Consider the following 22,298-nt stretch of genomic DNA (forward strand, 5'->3'; position numbering starts at 1 on the left):
TTTCATTGCTGTTAACTATGTCATATGCTATCCTGAAGTTGCAATTTAGTATTGCATGTTTTTTTTTTGCCGAATGGAGGGTGATATATTAATACAGTATGTCAATATCATTTTCTTGCCAAGTAAATATGAGACCTAGCACTGAGGGTACATCGAGTCCTCTTTTTCTGGTGCTTTCCCTTACATGTTGCATTAGGAAAAACTCTTGCATGAGATCCAGGAGCTTTTGGTCCCAACAGCTTTCTTGGCTTATTATATCTAGAGTATTCCAATTTATATCTGTATTAAAATCTCCAGTTAGTATAATTCTTTCCGATTTCTCTTCCATTTTATGTACTAATGCTCTTAAACTCTGAACTGTATTCTCTGCCAGGTCCTCATATTCATCTCTTTCCCATGTGTTTGATCTGGGTGGCATGTACAAATTGGATGCAATTACTTTCCCTGCAGATGTATTGATCTCTACTGCAATCAGTTCTACTTGTGAGGGTATATCTACTTCTATTTCTTTGACTTTTAGATTTTTCTTAGTTAAAATTAGAATTCCTCCTCCATTTTTTAAGTTCCTATCTCTTCTCAATATATTATTGTCCTCTAAGTTTAGGATGTCATTTGATATCCATGGTGTTATTTGAGTACATCAACTTAATCATCTTGTTTATATACTTGTCATGACTTGGTTCTACTACCTTCCTCCTTTTTATTCCCTCCCGTTTATGTAACACTTTCGTACCTGCAATCCTATTACTTTGTAAAAATAATGTATTCTTCTCCTCCTCTGATCTTCCCTCATTTTTTGTTTTTGCTTCCTCCCTCTTCTCTTTCAGTAATTCCAGTTCCTCTTGTGTTAGGCATCTTTTTATCCATACATTTTTGAACTCCTCTTTTTCCATAAGATTCTTTGCATTTTTTAGTATCTCCTCCACAGTGTTTACACTCTGGAAGGTTACCTTTAGGGGCCTTGACTTGCTTCTCTCGTATTTCCCTAACCTTTTGTCTTCCCCTATGTCTTTATTACAGATTTCCTTTGATACTTCTTTCAAGATTCTCATTACATTTGCCATCTCCTTTTTGTCTCTTGAGATCTTGTTTTTTACTTCTTCCTCTTCTATACCTGTGATTACTATAGAGTTGTTGATATCTACTGAATCTCTGACTAACTTAAGATTGTTTTGGATTATTCTTTTCACTTCCTTTTTAATGCTTTTTTCTTCCACCCTTGTTTCTAAAATCTTTCTATACTTTCACCATTTCAGCATAAGTGGTTTCCACATCATTTTTGTAGCTTTGCACAGCTTCATTCACCTGTGTTATTTTCTCCTCAATATCACTGCTCTGGTCTATCAGACTGCTTACTTGCCTAATTGTCTCTGTATCATTTTTGAACTCTTCCATAATACTCTCGTGGTTGACTACTGTACTTGCCATTTCACTAATTTTCCTCCTAAGTGTACTCACTTCTACAGTTAACTCAGCTATGGATGTGTCTTTCTTGTTGACTTCCTTTCCTAATTTTTCTATTTCTTTCTTTTGCAAGTGCATCTGTTTCTTAATTTCATCAATCTCATTCTAAAAAGCCATCTCTAGTCTGTGTACTCGTTCCCAGTTTATTGTGAGTCTCCATTTCAACCAGTTCTTGGTAGAAATCATCATCCTGCTTTCTACCTTTAACCCTTTTCTTTTCCAAATTTGCTTTACTAAAATACTGTATGTGGTCATTTTGCTGTACTAAAAGCAAATATAGTACTTACATTCCCTGGGGCATTTGTAGACTAAACAAACGATCAGCTGATTGTGCGCATTCTTGCGCTACTTTGTTTTCTTTTCTGTTTGAACAAGTCTTGCTTAAAACTTCTTCGTTTTTTATATTAGAACACCATTTAGTCTAACCTGGTACAGAGCTTGACTCGTATAAAGATACTAATTTAGGTAGTGCCACCGGCCAAGTTGGCCGGGTATGGAGTGGTGGCGAGTGGTGGCGGCGTGCGTCTGATCTCCTCGGTGCCTCATGTGTGAGTGAGTGTGTGTGTGTGTGTGTGTGTGTGTGTGTGTGTGTGTGTGTGTGTGTGTTTACCTAGTTGTGATATGTCCCATCTCCTTTTCTCAGTAAGTCAAATTTTGCTTTGAACTTGTTAAAGTTCTCAGACTGGATGATCTCTTTGTCCAGGCTACCCCGCAGGTCTATGATCTATATGGAAAACTATATTTCTTGATATCCTTCATGCAACTTGGCATTTTCAGTTTCATTCTGTGTCCTCTTGTTACTCTCCCATTCCATACAAACAGATCTTTTTTATTAATTTTATCTACTCCCATCATGGCCCTGAACACTGCAAACATGTCGTCCCTCTCTCTCCTTTCTTCTACGGATGGCAGGTCCAGCTCTTCCAGCCTCTCTCTGTACGACAGATCTGCCAGGCTAGGGACCATCTTGGTTGCTGTTCTTTGTATTCTCTCGATCTTGTTTCTATCTTTCTTTTTGTGAGAGGACCACACTACTGCTGCATATTCCAACCTGGGGCTGATCATGGCCACTATCAATTTTTTCATCATCTCCTCATCCATGTAATGAAATGCCACTCTTATATTTGTGAAGAGATTGTACATCTAACTACAGTAAGTCCTCATATTTGGACACATTTTACTTCGACGCCTCGTTTTTCGCACAAGAAAGAAGTTTCCGAGTTGTCTCACAATTCACGAATCTCCCCACAATTCGATGCTCCCAGCCGGCAGCTGACACTCAGCAGATGATGTGTACCGATGCTCAGTCTAGGCACTGTCCATTTTTCTATGGAACAGTTTTCCATGATCTTTATACAGCAGGTCCAGTGGGGCAGTAGACATATGTGAGTTTGTTATTGTTTATGATTGTAATGTGCGATCTTCAGCCATGTCGTGAATACACATCAGGTCCAGCTGGGCAGTAGACATACGTGAGTTTGTTATTGTTTGTGATCGTAACGTATGATCTTCAGTCGTGTCGTGCTACTATTTCTTAACAAAGAATCATTACATGTTTCTCATAACAATATTCATTTTTGTTCTGATGGACAAATACCTAAAATGGATGTAAAATAAAGCTTATCGATATTTAAGGAAGGAAAGAATAATAACCGTCCCAATACAGAGATGGTAGACTCGGCCCACCAATTTTTTATTCTATCTATCTATCTATCTATTGCCAGACGCCTCATTCCCATTTGGGGTGGCCACAAACAAATCGCCTCCAAGTCGCCCTGTCTCCCGCCATTTCACTGCCCTGCTCCCAACTCACACCCCCCTCTCTCATATACCTCTCTACCCCATCCCTCCATCTCATCCTCGGCCTCCCCCTCCCTCTTTCCCCCTCCACCTCACTCATATACACTCTCTTCGTCAGTCTTTCACCCTCCATCCTCTCCACATGGCCAAACCACCTCAGTGTATTCCTCATAACGCTTCCTATCACATCCACATCCACACCACAACGTTCCTTTATATCCTCATTCGTCAGCCTGTCTCTCCACGTGACTCCACAGGCTCCTCTTAAATAACTCATTTCCACTGCTCTCACTCTTGACTTGTGTCCTTCCAACAATGTCCAAGCTTCACTTCCGCACGTTAGAGTTGGTATCACAATACTGTCATGTAGTAACTTTTTCACTTCCATGCTCACTTCCCTGTTTCTTATCACTGCTTTCAAGGAACCAGCAACCTTTCTTCCCTGCTGTACCCTTTCAAGCACTTCACCCTCCAAACCTCCATCCTTACTCATCACACTACCCAAATACTTAAACGTATTCACATTTTCCAATTCCTCACCATCCAACCTCGCTGTACATTCACTAACTTCACCTCTCTCAAAGACCATCACTTTACTCTTCCCTACATTCATCTTTAGGCTCCGTTTCTTACACACTCTCTCAAACTCATCCACCAAGCCTTGCAGCTCCCCTTCTTCTTCACTCAACAACACAGTAATATTTGACTATATTACAGCCTCTCTTCCTTGTAGTAGTGGGTAAAATAATGTTGTTATAATTTCTCCCTTCCCTTTAGTGACAAAGAGGGCACATAAAATGACCGGGGTTTAGTTAAATGACTTTGATGTTGAAAATTAAATAATCTGGTGAAAAGTGGTAGTTTCTCCTTGGTTTGTGACATCAGGAACTAGCCCATCCACCCTCAACACACCTTCATTTGCCACTCAAGCCATTCTTCACTTTATTTCTGGTAGGGATTTTTGGTGTTGCAGCTATTTATAACAGTTTTAACGTCTTTTCAGGTACATGTTTATTGTGCTATGCTATCTTAGCACTAGTAAACACTTCATTTAATTTGGGGTAGGGCCTGTTTGGTGTTATAGTACTTTATGATAGGGTAGGTACATGTCCCACCGGAATGCTCCTCTATTTTTCCCATTGATTCTTAACTTCACAATTCGACATTTCGCGTTTCGCGCAGTCTTGACGGAACATCTGTGGCATGAAAAACGAGGATTTACTGTATCTTGTTGATGTGTTTTTCCGGTGACAAACTATCCTGGACCAGCACTTCTAAATCTTTCTATTCTCATGCATTTGTGATTGGTTCATTATCCATCATATAATTCAGTGATAGCCTCTTGGTACTTTTACCCATTTCCAATACAGCAGGCTCGACCCCAACGCATGGGTTTCGTTCCTAACGTGGCGCGTTCGGTGTGAAACCGCGTAAGTTTTAACTACTCCTTATTTTGCTCCCTAGATCTCATAAATGTGGTCTTTTTGACTGATGCCGAAATCAGTCAAAGTCGGAATGTTGCCTTGTGTTTAGGTATTTGTTTGTTGAAGTTTTGCTGTGCAGTACTGTATTTGTAAGTTATAACATTAAATAAACCTTCTAACCACTTAAAGTGCTTCATATTGATTACCAATGGCAGATAACAGCAAAATACCACGTTTAGGGAGTCTAGGGAGCAAAATGGTTTCAGGACTATTCGCTCTCAAGCCAGTTCGCCATCACATCAATAACAACATAGACTTTGATGGATCCCCCTGAAATGTAGTTATTAAAGTATTGATTAATTAATAATAAGTATGTGATAGGAAGCGTTATGAGGAACACACTGAGGTGGTTTGGCCATGTGGAGAGGATGGAGGATGAGAGACTGACAAAGAGAGTGTATGTGAGTGAGGTGGAGGGGGGAAGAGGGAGGGGGAGGCCAAGGATGAGATGGAGGGATGGGGTGGAGAGGTATATGAGAGAGGGGGGTGTGAGTTCGGAGCAGCGCAGTGAAATGGCGGGGTACAGGGCAACGTGGAGGCGATTTGTTTGTGGCCACCCCAAACGGGATTGAGGCGTCTGGCAACAGATAGATAGAAAGTACTGATTAATTAATAATAAGTATATTTATAAAAGTACTGATTAATTAATATAAGTATATCTATAGAATAACGGGGAATCATCCAGGGTGCGAATTGTCCTGACGGGGAATCGTCCATGTTTTGATGGGGAACTGACATGATGGCGAATTTTTTGGAACCCTCCGATCGTGTGTAATCTATAAATCAGGTTAACTGGTTACAAGGCTTTATTTAATGATTTAATTTCCTTTAAGTGCTTTAACTTACAAGTGCATACCAGAATAGTAAATATTTAACTTACAAATACAGTACTGTGGAAAAGCAGTACAGCAAATATTTAACACACAAATAAAAAAGGTAATATTCTGACGTCTATCAGAAAACTGGTTATAAAACTTTATTTCTAGCCTCAACGTTATTTAATAATACTTTACCTTGCACATAAACTTACCAGAACAGTACTGTAAATATTTAACTTACAAATACAGCACTGAGGAAAAGCAGTACAGTGAATCACATCACGTGATCAAAACAAACCGTGTGTGCTGAGCTGATGTTTGAGGATTTGGCCTTTCAAAGGCCTCTCTTGCGTAAATTTATAGTTTTCGTAATGGTTCTTTAATCTTACGTTGTCTTATACGTATCCCAGCACTAACTGGGTATAATTGCGAGTATGTTCGGCGAGAACGTGTTCGGGGAGAGTTTACTGTACTTTACATTATTTTGTGTTGAATTTCATTTCCCACATCTGGCTCCAATCATGAATCTTATCCAGGTCTTCTTGTAGCATTTTACAGTCTTCTTCAACTGCTACTCTCTTCAAGATCTTTGCATCATTAGCAAACAGATTTGTATAACCGTTCATTCCATCTACCATATCGTTTACGTAAACCAGGAACATTACTGGTGCTAACACCGTGCCCTGTTGGACTCAACTTGCTCCTTCCCTCCATCCAGACATCTTGTCCTTTATTACTGTTCTCATTTGTCTGTCTCTCAAGAAGTCTCTCATCCACTCCATGTTTCCCTTCAGTCCTCCTATATGCTCCAATTTCCACATTAGTCACTTGTGGGGTACCTTGTCAAAGTCTTTCTCCAAATCTAAATACACACAATCCACCCAGTTGTCTCTCTTCTGTAGCACGTCAATCGCTCTTGAGTAAAAGTTCAACAAGTTGGAAACACAAGACCTTCCACTTCTGAATCCAAACTGACTTTCAGTCAAAGTGTTCATTTCCTCCAGATAATTCATCCATCTATCTTTCAGGATTCTCTCGCACAATTTTGCGACTATGCTGGGACACTGGTCTATAATTCACGGGTTCTTCCTTGTTTCCTCTCTTATAAATTGGTACCACACTAGCCCTCTTCCATTTCGAAGGCACTTTCCCTTCTTCCAGAGAATGCATAATTAAAATCATGAATCTTATCAGCCAGTTCCTCTCCGCATTCTCTCAGTACCCAATTAGGGATTCCATCTGGTTCTGGGGCTTTCCTTGCATCTTACGTGTCCAGTAATTCATACACTTCCTGCATTTCCATTTTTATATCTTTCATCACTACATTTCTAGTTACTCACTTCCCCTCCACAAAATCCTTTTCTTTGGTGAAAACTGATTGGAAACATTTGTTTATTATTTCAGTTTGCATTGCCGCATCTTTATAGACCTCTCCTTCTACTTTCAGTCTGGTGATTCCTTCTTTTTGTTTCAATCTGCCATTAACAAATGTATAAAATAATTTGGGTTCTTCCTTACATTTGTCAATTATACCTTTTCAAAGTTCCTTTCTTCCTCTCTACGTATTTTTGTATATTCATTTCTTGTTCTTCTATATTCTTCCTTGTTCTATTATTACCTCTTTTTCTCCACTTGTTCCATGCAGTGTCCCTCTCTTTTATTGCTATCATACACCTTCTGTTAAACCAATCCTTCTTCCTGTTTTCTTTCCCACTTACTCTTGGAACATATTTTTCAACTCCTGAATTACAGAGGTCTAGAAAGATATCCCACTTCCTCTGTATGTCTCCTGTTTCTCTGAATTTTCTCCACTCTGCATTTTCAAAAAATTTCCTCAATCCTGTAAAGTTTACTTTCCCAAAGTTGTATCTTCCCTGCCTGTAAAGCTTGTCTCTTGGCACCACATTCCCTTTTATGATCTGGAACTCAATGACCACATGATCATTTTTTCCTATAAAACACATATTTCAAAGATTCAATTACATTAGGTTCTTTGATCAGCAGTAAATCTAGTCTTGCTGGAGTGTCATCACCTCTAAATCTTGTCTCTTCTTTGACCCATTGGGTCATTACATTATTCATGGCTATATTAACAACATTGTACCCCACGAATCTTCATCGCCTCCTGAGTCCCATTCCTCCCAGTTCACCTCTTTACATCTAAAATCACCAATCAGATTTATGTTGTTGCTTTTCTCAATCACTTTCTGTAGGTAACTAACCATGTCTGATAACATCTCCTGGTATTCGTCGTCATTCCAAGCCCTTGTCTTAGGGGGAACATATACTACTGCCATGTCTCTCTTGCCATTCTCTCCAGTTTCCAGTTGCATATTTATCGTTTCAGCCTTACCCTCTCCCAGTTCCATGTTTTCCACATGTACGTTGTTCTTCATTGCTATCATCACTCCTCCCAGTTTTTTTCTATTCTGTTTCTTCTCCATGGTTTGTATTTACCATTTCTCATATGGATATCAATATCCTCTCTTAACTTGGTCTCTACAAAGCACGTAATATCTGGTTCATGTACCCTCAAGTAATCGTTTATTTCTAACGTTGCCGATATTAAACCACCAACATTTGTATATGCTACTTACCAACTTTTTTCGTTGTTCTTTATTCCCTCGCCTCTCCTTCTCTCCGTCGATACCACTTCCTTAATTTCTGATCCATAATTCTCCAACAGAACACTGTCTTCTCTTCCTTCGTTCTCTGTTTTTTGCCTTTGCTTCCTTTAATAGCTCCTTTATCTTAGCTCTTTCTTCCTCATTTGCATCTCTCCTTATTCAAATATTCTTGAACTCCTCCTTTTCTGTTAATTTCCATGTTCTGTTGATGATTTAATTTACCATTACCTTGGACTTAAACTTTAAGTGGCCTCGCCCCTCCTTCCTCGTATTTTCCTAACCTAAACACTTCTTCAATCTCTTCTTGAGCTTCGTTGTCCCTCCATAACAAGTGATATTATCTCTTTAGCCTTACTCAATTCTTCTCTTTCCCATTCTGATCTTACGTCATACATTTTTCTTTTACTCCTTAAATAATCAAGCATTTTTTTGTCTGCTACATCTCTGACTAAAGATTCTCTACTTCTTGGTACCCTAACCACTTCCTTTTCCACCATTTCCTTGCTTTGTTATTTTGTAATCTCTTTCAAATTTATATTTCCCTCCTCTTGAATTTTCTTCCACCCCTTGTGTTGTTCCATGATTTCCTTAATATGCTCATCTTGCATCCTTGATTTTGATTCTTGCTCATCAAGTTTACTTTTCATCCTGTCCCTTTCTTCTTGCAACCTTTTTTTTTCCCCCCTTGAGCTGTTTTACTTCATTTGAGGCAGATTCATTACTCAATTTTAATTCTGTAACTTGTCTTTTTTGTTCACCACTGAGTGTGCAGACATTTTCCAACTTGGTCAGAAGAATCTTAATCTCTTTCTCCTGTTCTAAGGTCCGTTGCTGTAACTAATTATTATCCATACCTTTTTCAGTTCTTGTTGAGTGCTGTGAAGAGCATATACGAAGGAGCTAGGGCTACAGTGCGAGTGGATGGTGAGCTGAGTGAGTTCTTTGATCTCAATGTGGGACTGAAACAGAGTTGTGTGATGTCTCCATGGCTGTTTAATATATACATAGATGGGATTGTAAAGCAGGTGCAAGGTAGGGCGGTGGATGTGGGGGTGGCTCTAGTGAATGAGGGTGAGATGTGAAAGATTCCAGTATTGCTGTTTGCTGATGATACAGTATTGTTGAGTGAAGATGAATGGGAGTTGCAAGGTTTGGTGAATGAATTTGGGAGAGTGTGTAGGAAGAGGAATCTGAAAGATAATGTAATTAAGTGTAAAGTTATGGTGTTTGAGAGGAATGAAGTCACAGAATGCACAGTGAGGTTGGATGGTAAGGATATGGAGAATGTGAATGCATTCAAGTACTGTACTTGGGTAGTGTGATGAGTAAGGATGGAACTTTTGGGGATGAAGCGCTTGAAAGGGTACAGCAGGGAAGGAAGGTTGTTGGTTCACTGAATGCTATCTATCTATCTATCTATATACCTAGGCTGCTTCCCCCAAGAAAAGGGAGGTGAATGCAATGATGAGAAATAGGGAGGTGAGTATGGAAGTTGAGAAGTCACTGCATGATAGTATTATGATCCCTACCCTGATGTATGGAAGCAAGGCATGGACCTTGCAATAGGGGAATAAGTCAAGAGTGAGAGCAGTGGAAATGAGGTACCTGAGAGGGGCATGTGGAGTGACATGGAGGGACAGGTTGACGAATGAAGAAGTGAAGGAATGTTGTAGGTTGGAAGTGGATGTGGTTGAGAAGATTAGGAGAAATACACTCAGGTGGTTTGGACATGTGAAGAGAATGGAGAATGAAAGACTGACTAAGGGGGTGTATGTAGGTGAGGTGGAGGAAAGGAAAGGGAGGGGAAGACCGAGGATGAGGTGGAGGGATGGAGTTGAGAGGTATATGAGGGAGGGGGGAGTGAGTTGGGGGGAGGGTAGGCAAATGGTGGCAGACAGAGCGACTTGGTGGTGTTTTGTCTGCAGCCACCTTTTGCGGGATTAGGGCGTTGGGCTATAGACAGATAGACAGACCTTTTTCAACTCCTGGACAATCCTCTCTGCCATTTTCTCCATTCCTGTTACTCTTGTTTGGTTCAGTTTAGCACTTCCTTTACCCTTATCCTCATAGGAGATGCCCGCAAATTCACTGCCATCAGATGTAAATAATGAACTACCTCCTTCCACCATAATACAACCTACGAACTCTTTCTACTTCCACAGTGTTTCTGTACTCTTGTTTGACCGAAACCTGTGGTTTTTTACTAATATCCAACTGGACCATCACTCACGTATTCATTCACATAATCACAACATGCTGACCTCCCTTTCGCCGCTGATTCGGCGCTTATTTCCCCACAATCCACAAAGACCTTTATCTCGGTCGGCGACCTGTGTGTGTGTGTGTGTGTGTGTGTGTGTGTGTGTGTGTGTTCTTAAGTTACCTAATTGTTCTTACCTACTTGTATCTTTACAGTATTGAGTCAAGCTTGTACTGTCCCGTGTCTTAAACCATTTTTATCGTACATATCCTTAAATCTATGGATTGGTTTGGCACACACTATTTCATTCCGTAGTGCATTTCACTGATCAATTGCTCTATTTGGGAAACTAAATTTCCTTACGTCTTTATCACCTCCCTTTTAATGCAGTTTTTTGCAGTGTCCACTTGCTGATGCATCCCCATAGGTTATGCAATCATTTATGTCTATTTTCTCCTTCCCTGATATGCATTAATATAGAGTAATCATGTCTCCTCTTTTCCTTCTCTCCTGTAGTGTAGGCAGATTCAGTTTTTCTAGTCTTTCTTTGTAGCTTAGATCACTTAAGCTTGGTACCCATCTTGTAGCGGCCCTTTGAACTTTTTCAATCTTATCTATGTGTTTTTTGAGATGAGGACTCCAGACTACTGACACATACTCCAGGACTGGCCTGATGAATGATGTTATTATCTTTTTTTAGCAGGTCTTCATTTATGTATGTGAATGCTATTCTCATATTTGCAAGCAGTGTATACATGTTCCGTACCTTCTCACTGATGTGGGCAGCCGGAGATAGTCTGTTACTGATAATCAAACCTAGGTCCATCTCCTTTTCTGATGTGTGTAGGGTTTTACTTCCTAACTTATAATTCCAATCAGGTCTTTTTCCACTTTTATCAAACTTCATTACATGACACTTATCCACATTCAATTCCATTTGCCATGTACTGCTCCATTCATGAAGTTTATTTAATTCTTCTTGTAGCTCTTTACAAGAGTCTGTGTTAGTAATTCTCCTTTATATTTTTGCATCATCAGCAAACATATTTATATAGCTTTCATTTCCAATGCACTGAGCCCTGTGGAACTCCACTAGTCACTTCCCTCCATGATGAGTAATTTCCCCTTAGTACTGTCATCATTTCTCTTTTTTTGAGAAAATCTTGCATCCAACAATACAGTTTGCCTCGTATTCCTCCTTGATGGTACAGTTTCCATAAAAGTTCTTGATGCGGTACTGTGTCAAATGCTTTCTTGAAATCTAAATAGACACTGTCCACCCATCCTTCTCTTTCCTGTAATGTTTCTGTTCCTGAATCATAGTAGCTCAACATATTAGCACCACATGATTTTCCATCCATCCATCATCTATTCCTATGTTGCCCCATGAGGAGCATAGGAGCCCAGGGCTTGGCAAGTTGGTCCTGACATTTAAGATGAGAGTGACCAGCCTCACTCCTTCGAGTGGCATTACGTGAGCAATAAACCCCAACCTCCCCTTGGATATAAACCTTCATCTGCTCAATCCGATTGGAGCACCTTAACCCCTTAACCACGGGGCGTCACCTTCATGACGCTTGGGAGCAAGGGATCATACCGCGGGGCGTCACTTTGGTGATTCTGTGTTATTTTGAATTCACCCGGGCTTTCTAGTGGTGGCTTGTATCATCTATCAGTACTGCCAATGTCCAACACTAGTCAGCACTCCTAATCTCATCTGTACTCCCATCCATTGTTGACAATTTAGCCATTTCTCCCTGTTCTTGACTCCCCTCCCTACCCCCCCCTCCATTACCCTATCCTCTCGCCTGCCCGGCTGTGCTACGCTAAATAAATCTTCCCTGGAATTTTTCACTGATTTCATCCATTGAAATAAGCCCTATGCCTTATTCTTATACCAAATAATATATACAAGAAAGAAATAAAGTAAATGAGAGTGAAATACACCTAGAATTGGCTAATTATCGCCTGACAACACCTCATGTGCACTTGTTCGCTAATTTTCGCTGTTTATTTCCCCTTGAAATATGCTGTAGAATCTATTTTCATAATAAAAATATATATAAGAAAGGAAGGGAGAAGCCTAAGTGATATTTACATTCACCTGGAACTACCTAATTATTGCAGGCCACCACACTATATTCTATGCTAAATAAATCTTCCCTGGAATTTTCCACTGATTTCATCCATTGAAATAAGCCCTATGCCCTATTCTTATACCAAATAATATATACAAAAAAGAAATAAGGTAAGTGATAGTGCCATACACCTGGAATTGGCTAATTATCACCTGACAACACCTCATTTGCTAATTTTCGCTGTTTATTTCCCCTTGAAATATGCCGTATAATCTATTTTCGTAATAAATATACATATAAGGAGGGAAGGGAGAAGCCTAAGTGATATTTACATTCACCTGGAACTACCTAATTTATAATGTATTGCCTAAATTTCCTGCCAATCATTTCACTGCTATATATTACCTGCTGTCAAGAGGCTGACGTTGGCAGTAATGCATTTCCCTAGGTAGGCCACCCCAGCCCACCCCTATCAGTTCACTGTCATCTTCCAATGTGAAGGTACGTCTGTTTGCTCCTGCTAACTTCAGCCACTTTTCACCCCCATGCAAAGGGCCCTGTGACCTTTATCCCCTACTAAACCTCGTGTGGAAAGAGGTAAAGGGCTGACAACTGATAAAAGAGTGACTACGATCTTTCTATTGAGTAAAACAGTGCAAGTGGAATTGTAAATAATGTGTAAACAGCAAGTGAAAGTAATGAATGTAAATATACGTGAACAGTGGAAAATAGTTTTATAAGTTACTTCAAGTGACAGTGCATAACACAGTGTAAATAAAATAGAAATGTAAATAACGTAAATAAAATAGAGAACGTAAATAGAAATGTAAATGAGTAGTATTATAAGAATATGAGTACTGTATATACCCTAGGAGTAATGAAAGTGAAAGTTTCACTATAGCATGTATGAATACTATGTGTTATGAGAGTGAAGGTGAAAGTGACATTCACTCTCAATGCTAGTATACAGGACGAGAAAGTGAATGCTACGTATTTTACTGCAAGAAATTGAATCCCTACAGTGACAATAAACTACTATTACTGAAGGAAACTTATGGATAAAGACTGTAGATATATATAAGTGTTATATAGTAACAGAAATATAAACTGTGAGTGTTTTTATGAACAACAGACAACACTAGCGGCGAACGATCGGAAGTGGGATGGTCATAAGCCCTCGTAATTTTCATTGCTTTCACAGTGTTTTTTGGGGGGAGTATGGATTCCAAACTATTTAAGAATCATAGATTAGTGTTTCTAGTGATAATATCAGGCTGTGGTAATCATATTACGAGTTGTCGGGAAGTGTTAAGTGGAGACTTAGTTACCCAACTTCAGAGGTCTCCACAAGTCCTATGGTACTCGACGAAAGCTCAACAAACACCCAAGGAGAAAGCTGAAGGTATGTGCCATAAGTATATGTGATTTTAATATTCTAGGACTAATAACTGATTTTTGGCAAATATTTTTAGAGAGTCTGTCGGAGTGCGAATATGCCCGCGGGAGCCGCAAGTCAAAGCAAAACAAGCCTGCGGTGTAAGGGTTAATTACCCACTAAACCACCAGGTGCCATAATTTGGTTATATGGTTACCACCCAGCATAGTAAACGGTTTCCTGGTGTACAGGAAACCATTTGGCTTGTCACTCAGTGTAGAGTCACCCATAGGCAGAAGGATTTTCCCTTTCTGAAACCAAACTATCTTTCTGTTATCATACTGTGTTCTTCAACATGATTTACCCAAACTTTTCTTATCAGCTTTTCTAATACCTTGCTTACAACACTGGTTAGTGATACTGGTCAGTAGTTGAGTGGATATTGTCTATTCCCTTTCTTGAATAAGAGAACAATGTCTGCTTTTTTCCATATATCAGGTAGTTTACCTTGACTCAAGGATTCCTTGAAAATTAAAGATAATCGTTTACTTAACTCCTTTGCATATTCATTTTTTTTTTTTTTTTTTTTTCAAATAACAGAACAGAGGAAGGAAAACACATGAATAAAAAAAGAACAATCCATACACCAGATTACTGGATGTCCTCTGTTCATAAAATATCTGTAACAGTTAGACTTGAACAGCTGTGGGTTGAAGTTTGGAAGGAAACAACTCTGTGGAAGTGAGTTCCAGAGAGATGCAGTTCGGGGAATGAAAGAATTCTGATAGGCAGAAGTTCTGCAATATGGCTGAGTGACATTCCAGTCAATACCCTCTTCAGGCATAAATGATCCACAGGTATACATGGCGAGTGATGAGAAGGGTGGGTGCTGAACTGAATGAAAGGAAGGCAATGATTGATTATGTGTATGTGGATGAAAGGATGCGAAGATGTGTAAAGGATGCAGGAGTGTATAGAGGTTGGGGGAGTGGACTTTCTGACCACTACATGGTGGTGGCCAGAATTAGGATGCAAGTAAGATGGAGGAATAGAAGAAGGGAAAGACGAGAGGAAGGAATAGTTGCAAGGAGAGTGGAAAGGTTACAAGAGGATGAGAAAAAGGCAGAGTATAAGAGAGAAGTGGAGGAACGATTGGGCAAATATGAATTGGAGCAGATGGGAGACGTGGAAGGTGTGTGTAAGATATTTACAGAAGAAATATGTGCAGCATATGATGTGGTGTGTGGAAGGAAGAGAAGACGGAGGGGGGGTGCAAGGAACAGCGTGGTGGACTGAAGAGGTGAAACAGGCTGTGGCACAAAAGAAGAAAGCATACAATGAATGGATGAGAAATAGGGGCGTGGAAGACGTTGAGAGGCGGAAGAGAGAGTTATATGTGGAAAGGAAGAGAGAGGTGAAAAGATTAGTAAGAGAGAGTAAGAAGAGAGTGGATGAGGAATTTGGAAGGAATTTGAGTGTAAATTGGAGGGACTGTAAGAAAATGTTCTGGAAAGAACTGAAAAGAGTAAGACAGGGCGGAAGTGAAGTTGGCAGGGGAGTGAAAGATAAAAATGGTAGATTACTAGTGGAGAAGGGAGAAAAAGTGAGCAGATGGAGAGAACACTTTAAGGAATTGTTGGACGTAGAGGATGGAAGTAATGCGAGTATAAGTGGCTGGGGAATGGCTGGGAGAAGGAGGGAGGTGAGAAGACAGGAAGAAATCAGTAGGATAGAAGTTGTGGAAGCAATGAAGAAAGTTAAATCGGGGAAAGCCCCAGGAATTGATGGAGTGTGTGGTGAAATGCTGAAGCATGGGGGAGAGATAGTAGTAGAATGGATGTGGAAGATGTGCAGATTGGCCTGGGAGGAAGGTAGAGTCCCGGAGGATTGGAAGTCAGGTATAATTATTCCCTTGTACAAAGGAAAAGGGGAAAAAGAAGTGTGTGGTAATCATAGGGGCATCTGTCTTCTTAGTATAATAGGAAAAGTGTATGGTAGGATACTTATAGACAGAGTTAGAGAAAGATCAGAGAAATTACTTGGAGAAGAACAGGGAGGCTTTAGGAAGGGAAGAGGTTGTGTAGATCAGATATTCATTCTTAGATCTTTAGTGGAAAAGTTTCTAGAGAAGGGAAAGAAGTTGTATGCGGCTTTCATGGATTTGGAGAAAGCACATGACAGGGTGGATAGACAAGGATTGTGGAAAGTGTTAAGAATATTTGGAGTAGATGGGAAGTTGTTGAATGCTGTGAAGAGTATGTACGATGGTGCGAAGGCTGCAGTGCGTGTGGATGGTGAACTACGTGAATTTTTCTCTTTGAAAGTTGGTTTGAAACAAGGATGTGTCATGTCTCCATGGTTGTTCAATCTGTACATGGATGGGGTAATAAAAGAGGTACAAGGTAGGGTAGTGGATGTTGGAGTGGCCCTGGTGAGAGAGGATAGTGTTTGGAAACTCCCTGTACTGTTGTTTGCAGATGATACTGTGTTGTTGAGTGAAGACGAAGGGGAGCTGCAAGGCTTGGTGGATGAGTTTGAGAGAGTGTGTAAGAAACGGAACCTAAAGGTGAATGTAGGGAAGAGTAAAGTGATGGTCTTTGAGAGAGGTGAAGTTAGTGAATGTACAGCGAGGTTGGATGGTGGGGAATTGGAAAATGTGAGTACGTTTAAGTATTTGGGTAGTGTGATGAGTAAGGATGGAGGTTTGGAGGGTGAAGTGCTTGAAAGGGTACAGCAGGGAAGAAAGGTTGCTGGTCCCTTGAAAGCAGTGATAAGAAACAGGGAAGTGAGCATGGAAGTGAAAAAGTTACTACATGACAGTATTGTGATACCAACTCTAACGTACAGAAGTGAAGCTTGGACATTGTTGGAAGGACACAAGTCAAGAATGAGAGCAGTGGAAATGAGTTATTTAAGAGGAGCCTGTGGAGTCACATGGAGAGACAGGCTGACGAATGAGGATATAAAGGAACGTTGTGGTGTGGATGTGGACGTGATAGGAAGCGTTATGAGGAACACACTGAGGTGGTTTGGCCATGTGGAGAGGATGGAGGGTGAGAGACTGATGAAGAGAGTGTATGTGAGTGAGGTGGAGGGGGGAAGAGGGATGGGGAGGCCGAGGATGAGATGGAGGGATGGGGTGGAGAGGTATATGAGAGAGGGGTGTGTGAGTTGGGAGCAGGGCAGTGAAATGGCGGGGGACAGGGCGACTTGGAGGCGATTTGTTTGTGGCCACCCCAAACGGGATTGAGGAGTCTGGCAATATATAGATAGTTAGATAGACATTCCAGTCATGAGCGCTACCAGATGCCCGTGTATCACAAAGGAAGGCATGGAGAGGTGGCACCATGGACTCAACTTCGTCTGAGCATTTGCCATAAAAATATCTGTAAAATAATGCAAGGGAGGCAACATTCCTTCTTACTTGTAGGGGAGGTAGTTTATTTGTAATGGCAAGGTTGTTAATAATTCTAACAACTTTGTTCTGAATTTTGTCTAGTTGTTTTAATGCAACCTCTCCACATCCATTCCACAAGGGTGAGCAATATTCAAGCTGAGAGCGCACATGACTCTTATAAACTATAGCTAACTGCTCATCAGTGAAGAAGTTACGGACTCTGTACAATAATCCAAGTTTCTCTGAGACGGTTTTAGCAAGTGATCTAACATGAGAGGTCCAGCTGAGGGCATTGTTAAGTGAGACGCCAAGAATTTCAATACTTTTGAAGATGGGAATATTAGTAGCACTGAAGGTAATGTACGAATCTCGCAATATCTGTCTATTAGTAAACTGTATGTACGGTAATCCCTGTACTATCTGGACGCCCACTTTCCGGACACCCCACTTACCGAACATTGTGGGCCTGGACCTTCAGAACCTCAAAATGGCCAAAAATAGAGAAAAATACCCACAAAATCCAAATTTTTTCCCACCCGTAATTTGAAATTGCCGTGCAGCACTGAACAGCTGTTTACACCACGGCCCCTTCACCCTTTCCTTCCTCCCCCCTCCCCTGTCAGGGTTGCCATTTGGTATTTTTCATTAACAAATGTGGGCCAATTTGGTAATGAAAAATTCGTCTGGCAATGATTCAGAATAATGCATTACCAAAAGGATTTTTCACATGTAGCCAACGGCCATACCACGTTGAGTACACCGCTTCCCGTCCGATCAGCGAAGTTAAGCAACGTTGGGTCTGGTTAGTACTTGGATGGGTGACCGCCTGGGAACACCAGATGCTGTTGGCATAACGTTCTCCCTACGTGTAAAGTGGGGTTGGTGGAGAATTAGTGCCCCTCCCTGTAAAACAATTAACTCTAAGCCCTTGGCCACCCCGTTTGGGATACATGGCGTCTGGCAATGAATGATATGATGATGAGGATATACAGGATGAAGATGGTGGATCGTCTGCTCTCTCTGATTAATCTGCTAGCCTACATAGCTTGAAGATAATCAACATGCTTTTAATTATAAGGAGAGTGATTACATGTATTTCCATTTGTATATATAAATTGTGAAGAATAAATGCTAGCATTATGAATTTGGTAATGAAAAGTTAAATTTGGTAATGAAAATTGAGGAGTTTGGTAATGTGGCTGAGTTACGATCTGGCTACCCTGCTTCCCCCTCACCAATAGTTACTGCCTAACTTCGATCGCGAGTAGATGCATATCGCAATGGATGTCACTCGTGCTCGTTTTTTGTGAATAAACTGCAATACCCCGCCACTAGACCACACGGGAATTTAGTGTTGTGCAGTGTTAAGAAATTAGAATTTAGAGTGCAAAGGATTAACTATGGAGTGCAAACTGGCAGTTGAAACTGGCCTGGTGCAGTTAAGAACAATGTGCAGTGTTAAACAATTATAACTCACAGTGCAAAGAATTACTGTAAGTGCAGCACAACACTGGATTACTGTACGTGCTTCAAGAGCATTTTCACCACCGCCAAAGCCTTATAGAAGGCAGCCACAGATGTGCTGTAAGTACCCTGGCTGAGGTACAGTCACTTCTAATTCCTCCTTCTTTGTTTCCTTTTAATTTATTTCATGCTTTATGTCCATTATTGGTGTGAATAGGGTCTTAAATAGGTTTAAATAGGTGCTATGCTTGTCTGGAAGGGAGTTATTTAGGTGGCTTTCAAAGTTAGGCTGGGTGAGGGCCCTTAAGTACAAGTCCAGGAGGCTGGGACCCACTATCTGGACAGGACCACTTTCTAGACATGCCTTTGGCTCTATTACATCGGATAGAAGAGGGATTACTGTATTTAGTTTTACTAGCATTAAATGAGACAAGGTTGTTTTGTCCCCATTCACTGATCGTAGATAGGACTTCATTTATGGAGATGGCTGTACTGAGTTGAGAGGTAGACATATTAGCCTTTGTAAATGGGTGTTTGAGTGTGAATGAATTATGTAGTGTTGAGTCATCTGAATATAAGTGGATGGGATTGTGGGTGACAGATAATACATCATTAATATGAACCAAGAATAGGGTTGGCGCCAGAATTGATCCCTGCGGCATGCCAGCGTTAACTGAGTGGAAATTGGAATATACATCATCTACTTTTATTTTCCTGTCACTAAGATATGAGGAAATCAAAGGAACAAAAGACGTTAGTCCATAGCATGGGAGTTTGGACAGCAGGGAACGGTGCCATACTCTGTCAAAAGCTTTAGAAATATCAAGGGCTACTGCATGAGTTTCTCCATGTATGTCAATTGATTAATGGATGGTATGAGTTAGGAGATTGAGTATGTCCATGGTTGATCTTTTGTGGTGAAAACCATGTTGTCTACCACTAATCAAGTTGTTGAATTCAAGATGTTTAACAATGTGCTTATTAATTAAAGTTTCAAATACCTTACCAAGAGATGTGACAGCTATTGATCTGTAATCAGAGGGGTCAGAGGAACTTCCTTTCTTCGAAACTGGGTGGATATTGGCTTCTTTCCATGAATTTGGGAATGAAGAAGTAAGTATGTATAGTCTGAATAATTTAGCAAGAACAGAGGCAAGTTCAGGGAAAAACTTTCTCAAAACAATTGGCAGTTCCATCTGGGCCTGGAGCTTTGTTGGTAGGTAAGTTGTCTAGGATAGATTTTAGGTATCTTGTCTGTATTTTAAGTGGGACAATTTCGGGAGAGTCAAGTTATAGTACTGGGACATTCTGGCTGGCATCCTCTATGGTGGAATTTCTGGTAAATGTACTGGCAAAAATATCTGCTTTCCCAAGCAGGTCATTTGTAATGTTGCCATCTGAAGATTTTAGTGGGGGAATGGAAGCTGTCTTGTTGAAGTTATTATTGAAAGAATTAAGAGTTGACCTGAATATTCTGTTGTCATTAGGGTTGTTAAGTAGTTCTGATGCTTGCTTTTGAAGAAAGTTTGATTTAGATAGATTTAATACACCTTTTGCATGATTTCTAGCAATTTTAAATTGAGAGAGTGATTCAGATGTTTTTTATTTTAAGTAAGAGTTATATGCTAATGACTTTTGGGCTGTTGCTCTGGCACAGATGCATCAAACCATTTTGGAGAGTTCAATCTTTAAGTGAACTGAACATCAAATTTCATCAGGACCATTTGTTTTTCCTTTGTCTAATTTACAACTCCTCCTGTATTTCTTTTTCTGATACTTGTATATCTGGTAGTATGTGTGAGCATGCATGTTCCATATAATCCCTCTCAAAATTATTTTCTTCTGTACAAACTGATTGGAAATTCTTATTTAGAGCTTCACAAATATCCTTCTCTTGTGTGTAGGTGATTCCCTCATCTGTAATGGATTGTATTTTATCTTTTACTTTGATTTTGCTTCTGATGTAGCTGTAAAAATAGCTTCAGTTGATCACTACTTTTATTTACAATGCCCTCCTCAAACTGTTTTTGGGCTTCCCTCCTTATTCTTGTATAATAGTTTCTTGCCTGTTTATGGTTGTTATATGCCCTGTCACTATTGTGTCTTCTGTATCTGTTCCACAACAAATTTTTTATTTTTTTTATTTTTTACATTCTGTATTAAACCAATTCTTTATTTTCTTTTCCATTCCTTTGTGTTGTGGGATGTACTTTTGGACTCCTATTTCATAAACTTCACAGAATTTTCTATATATAACTTTTAAATCTTGTCCTCTAAGCTCTTTTCCCAATCTATTTCTAAGATGTATTTCTTTAGGTCATAATAGTTGCCCTTTTTGTAGTTAAGGCTCTTTTTGTAACTTTCATTACTATTAACTATGTCATATGCAATCCTGAAGTTGTAATTTAATACTGCATGGTCACTTTTGCCAAATGGAGGGTGATACATTATATTGTCAATATCATTTGCTTGCCTAGTAAATATAAGATCTAGTACTGATGATAGGTCAAGTCCTCTTTTTCTGGTGCTTTCTTTTACATATTGTGTCAGTAGGTGGGGACATTCACCATCCACTCACTCGATGTAATGCTGCTGTCAGGTGTCTACCCTTTCCTCTCCTCCATCCTTCTTTCCTTCCATCCTCTTCTGTCTTTCTTTCCTTCATTCTTTCCTCGCCCTTCTGCCTACAGGTGACTTTACACTCCCTCTTCAGTCTTTCTTTCGTTCATTCTTTCCTCTTCCTTCTGCCTATGGGTGCCTCTACACTGCGTGACAAGACAAATGGTTCCTGAACACCAGGAAACCATTTACTATGCTGGGTGGTAACCATATAACCAAATTTCGGCGCCTGGTGGTTTAGTGGCTAGTTACTGCCCTCCAATTGGATTAAGCCGGTGAAGGTTTATATCCAAGGGATGGTTGGGGTTGATTGCTCATGTAATGCCACTCAGGGATGAGTGAGACTGGTCACTCTCATCTTAAATGTCGAGACCAACTGCCTAGCCCTGGGCTCCTATGCTTCTCATGGGGCATATGTAGGATTGGATGATGGATGGATGGTTAGGAAAAACTCCTGCACAAGGTCCAGGAGCTTTTGGTCCCAACAGCTTTCCTGGCATGTTATATCTAGAGTATTTCAATTTATATTTGTATTGAAATCTCCAGTTAGTATAATTCTTTCAGATTTCTCCTCCATTCTAAGTAGTAATGCTCTTAAACTCTGAATTGTTTTCTCTGCCAGGTCTTCATATTTGCCTTTTTCCCAAATGTTTGATCTAAGGGCTGGTATAAATTTGCCATTACTTTCCCTTCAGATGTACTAATCTCTACTGCAATCAGTTATACCTGTGAGGGTACATCTAGTTCTATTTCCTTGACTTGCAGATTTTTCTTTGTTAATATTATAATTCCTCCTCCGTTTTTTAAGTTCCTATCTCTTCTCCATATATTATATTCCTCTAGGTTTAGTGTATCGTTTGATATCCTTAGTGTTAATTTTGTTTCAGTTAGGCAAATAATATGTGGTTCATATTCTTTGATATAATCATCCATCTCTAGTAATTTAGATACCATTCCATCTACATTGGAGAA

At 40.0% G+C, this 22,298-nt stretch overlaps 1 non-coding gene across 1 annotated transcript; it reads left to right on the forward strand.

Moving 5' to 3' along the window:
- Positions 1-17,975: 17,975 nt before the first annotated feature.
- Positions 17,976-18,094, forward strand: LOC145410481 (5S ribosomal RNA). The gene has a single exon (XR_013899273.1). It is a non-coding gene; the product is annotated as a 5S ribosomal RNA (ribosomal RNA).
- The last annotated feature ends 4,204 nt before the right edge of the window (positions 18,095-22,298 follow it).

The sequence above is a fragment of the Coenobita brevimanus genome, chromosome 85, assembly GCF_032717465.1.
Source record: "Coenobita brevimanus isolate Jiangsu-jjx chromosome 85, ASM3271746v2, whole genome shotgun sequence".
NCBI classification, from domain to species: Eukaryota; Metazoa; Arthropoda; class Malacostraca; order Decapoda; family Coenobitidae; genus Coenobita; species Coenobita brevimanus.